The sequence below is a fragment of the Phyllostomus discolor genome, chromosome 4 (genome assembly GCF_004126475.2).
Source record: "Phyllostomus discolor isolate MPI-MPIP mPhyDis1 chromosome 4, mPhyDis1.pri.v3, whole genome shotgun sequence".
Classification (NCBI taxonomy): domain Eukaryota; kingdom Metazoa; phylum Chordata; class Mammalia; order Chiroptera; family Phyllostomidae; genus Phyllostomus; species Phyllostomus discolor.
In genome coordinates this window covers 164011629-164015562 of record NC_040906.2, presented here as the reverse complement: position 1 = coordinate 164015562, position 3934 = coordinate 164011629, and the positions used below count along the sequence as shown (strand labels likewise).

At 37.5% G+C, this 3934-nt stretch overlaps 1 non-coding gene across 1 annotated transcript; it reads right to left on the bottom strand.

Annotated features, from left to right (window-relative positions):
- Window positions 1-3547: 3547 nt before the first annotated feature.
- LOC114495840 lies at window positions 3548-3690 on the bottom strand. The gene has a single exon (XR_003684505.1). It is a non-coding gene; the product is annotated as a small nucleolar RNA SNORA15 (small nucleolar RNA).
- Between the last annotated feature and the right edge of the window lie 244 nt (window positions 3691-3934).

Below are 3934 nucleotides of genomic sequence, written 5' to 3'. Positions count from 1 at the left end.
TGGGAAGGGGTAAGGGGCCGAAAGTTGAATCATTCACTAATGACCAATGAGTTAATCATGCCTAGGTAATGAATCCTCCATAAAAACAGGAGGAGGCTTGGAGAGCTTTTGGTTTGGTGAACATGTGGTCATTTGGGGATGGTAGCATTCCTGGAGAGGCCATGGAGGCTCTGAGCCCTTTCCCCATGCCTTACCTCATGTGTCTCTTCCATCTGGCTGTTCCCAAATTATAGACTTCAATAACAAACCCAGACTTTTGCAAGTAAAATGTTTCCTTGAATTCTGTGAACCACCCTTGCAAGTTAATTCAACCCAAGGGAGGGGTTGTAGAAATCTGTGACTTACAACCAATGAGTCAGAAATACAGGTAACAACCTGGACCTGTGATTGGCATCTGCAAAGGTGGTGTGTAGTCTTGTGGGACTGAGCCTTTAACCTGTGGGATCTGATGCTATCTCTGGGTAGACAGTGTCAGAATTGAGTTAAATTATAAGACACCCAATGGGTGTTGGAAATTGCTTAGTGATGTGTGGGAACCCACGTATACACGTTAGAATTGGTGTTCTGAACCCCTTTAAGGTGGTTTTCTAAATATCTTTTTACAGTTTTTTAAATTTACCATTGTAAGTCATATTTACCAAACTTCTACTATACTCAGAGTTAGGCATTAGGATTCACAATGTTTAATGTCAGATATATGTTCAGAAATGTAACCTAAATTCCCTTGGTTTCTAAATCAATCTCAGGTAGAAATGGAGGAAAGGGCAAATGTAGGATATCAGCATTTTTTCACTTATCTGAGAACCCGCTCTGTGTTGAGTGATAAGTTAGTTCTTATTTTTAATATATTATCTCATTTAATCATTGTAAAAGCACTGTATATTGGGCATATGCCCCATTTCCAGATGAAGAAACTGAAACTCAGAAGTTAAATAACTTGCCCACGGTCCCATAGCCTAGTAAATTGCAGTGAAGGAATTTATAGCCAGATCTTTCTTCATTTTGTTTTTTAAAGTAATTTCTGGTGACAACTCTTTTTTTAAAAGATTTTATTTATTTATTTTTAGAGAGAGGGGAAGGCAAGGAGAAAAAGAGGGAGAGAGACATCAATACATGGATGCTCTCCCATGCCCCCTACTGGGGACCTGGCCCATAACCCAGTCTTGTGCCTTGATTGGGAATTGAACCAGTGATCCTTTGGTTCACAGACCAGTGCTCAAAACACTGAGCCACACCATCCAGGACCAGATCTTTCTAATTTCCATACCTGAACTCATTCCTCCTCAATTACTATCTCTCACAGGACAGGAGAAGACCCTGCTGCTATCATTTAGCAAAATAATGTTGTATTTTTAGTCTTTTCCCACTTTATCTACTTTTATTTTTATCATGGTTAATAAGTTAAAAATATTTCTCCTAACATTAAAATATTGTAGTTTGACAAGATAATGAGTTAGTTTCTGTGTTTATAACCCATGTCAATCCCCATGACATGCTAGATATTATTAGAAGGTGAATTCATTAGTTAAGCTTGGAATTAGTTTTGTAGAAAACATTTGCTCATGAAGATTCACAGTGCCTCAACAGCTTTGTCCTATTTCTATGGTAGACTAGCGTAGCACAAGAGATCCTTCCAATGGACCTGTTCAGTGTCTTGACTGTGGTGGTGGTCACACGAACCCACATGTGTTAAAGTTGTATACAACGATACACACACAGAGATAAGTGCATGGTGGACTCTGAATCAGGTTGGCATGTAACATTGATGTTAGTTTCCTGGTTGTGACATTGTACTGTGATTATACAAGATGTTGCCATCGGAGTGGACACAAGATCTCTCCGTACTATTTCTTACAACTTCATGTGACCCCTCTACTATAATAAGAAGGTTTTTAAAAATTATATAGTCCTTGGCTTCATGTAGAATTCAATCTAGTAAATTATAAAAATAAACACAAAAAAAATTATATAATAACTACCATAATATAGTAGGAGGAAAAGTATCTGGTACCATAATACATGCAACTATTGGAATCTAGCCTGTACTCAAGGGTGAAGAAAGACCTTCCTGAGGATGTAACATTTAAAGTGAAGCTTAGGAGCCCTGGCTGGTGTAGCTCAGTGGATTAAGCGTGGGCTGGGAACCAAAGTGTCCCAGGTTCGATTCCCAGCCAGGGTACATTCCTGGGTTGCAGGCCAGAACTCCCAGCAACCTCACATTGATGTTTCTCTCTCTCTCTCTCTCTCTCTCTCTCTCTCTCTCTCTCTGTATCTCCCTCCCTTCCCTTTCTAAAAATAAATAAATAAAATCTTAAAAAAAAAAAAGTGAAGCTTAGGAATGAGTAGAAATTGACCAAACAAGAAAGGAGGAGAAAGATAAAAGTTTTTTCACCTTCAGAAAAGTGGTCACACAAAGTACAGTGATCATAAAGAAGCTTGACAGAAGGTAATGCTGAAGAAATAATTTGGGGACAGGTCACACTGGACCTTGTGGATTATATTAACTTTCTTATGAGAATAATGGGAAGCCACTAAAAATGCTTTAAGCAAGGAAGTAATATAAAATTAATATTTTTTAACTATTACTTTGACTTTCAGTCAGGGACTAGCTTGGTTGGAAAGGATACCTGAAAATATGCAGAAATAGAAGTTGTCATAGGGGTCTAGGCCAGTGATGGGTTTCTTGGATTTGGGTGGGGGTAGTGATGATGAGAATAAGTGAATGGGTTCCAGAAATACTAGACAGATTTGGTAATGATTTGAATGTAAGATGTTGATATTATAGATTATACTCAGATTTTGGCATGAGCAATAGAATGGATGGAGCAGCTATATTCCCAGGTGGGGAGAATTAAAGGAGTGCGTATCTAAAGTGGGGTAGGGAGTGGTATGGTCCAGTTTTAAATCTAAGGTACAATGCCAATGAGACTTTGAAGTGGAATTTTCAAGTAATCAAGTCGATATTTCCAACTGAAGCACAGAAAAATAAGAGCTATGAGTCTGAGATAAAAGTTCTTGGTCTTTATCCACAAGAAATATATTCTAACATCCCTAGTGGATATCTGAAAACACAGATAGTGCCAAACCCCATATACACTGTGGTTTTTTCCTGTACATACATACCTATGATATTTTAATTTATCAACTAGGCATAGTAAGAGCTTAACAGCAATCATAATAAATTGAACAATTATAACACTGTACTGCAATAAGAGTTATGTGAATGGCTTTAGGGGTATCATTCAGTAAAATAAAGGCTGACCACAAGCACTGAGATACCATAACAGTAGATATGATAACCAGATCACTACAAAGCAACTAATGTGCAGGAAGCATATAGAGTGTGGATACGCTAAACAAAGGGATGATTCACATTTTAGATGGGACAGAGCAGTATGGCACGAGATTTCATAATACTACTCAGAATCACACATAATTTAAAACTTATGAATTTCTTATTTCTGGAATTTTCCACTTAATGTTTTTGGACCATGGTTAATGCAATTAACTGAAACCATGGATAAGAGAGGACTGATGATTTTTTAAAATTTATGTCTACTTTTAGTAATGATATGCTATGAAAAAACTTGGCATACCATCATAGCCATTTTAAAGGGAAGACTTTACTTTTGTGTAGTGTCTGGCTGTGTAAGCTACTAATGATAAAAAGAACACAGTATTCAGCCATACCTTAGATGATAATTAAAGAGGCTCCTTAGGGTCATTAAAGCAGAGTGGGAAGAAGAAGAACAGAAGGGATCCAGAGAAAATTCCTGATAACTTAAACATTTAAAGGTAAAGAAGGTTTAGAAGAAGCAGTCAGACAAGGAGTGAAAAATCCAAGAGTGAAGTGGGGAAGCCACAGGAAGAGAGTATATCAAGAAGGAAATAATAAATGCTGTTAAATATTCTGCTGAGAAGTCAAGTCAGATGA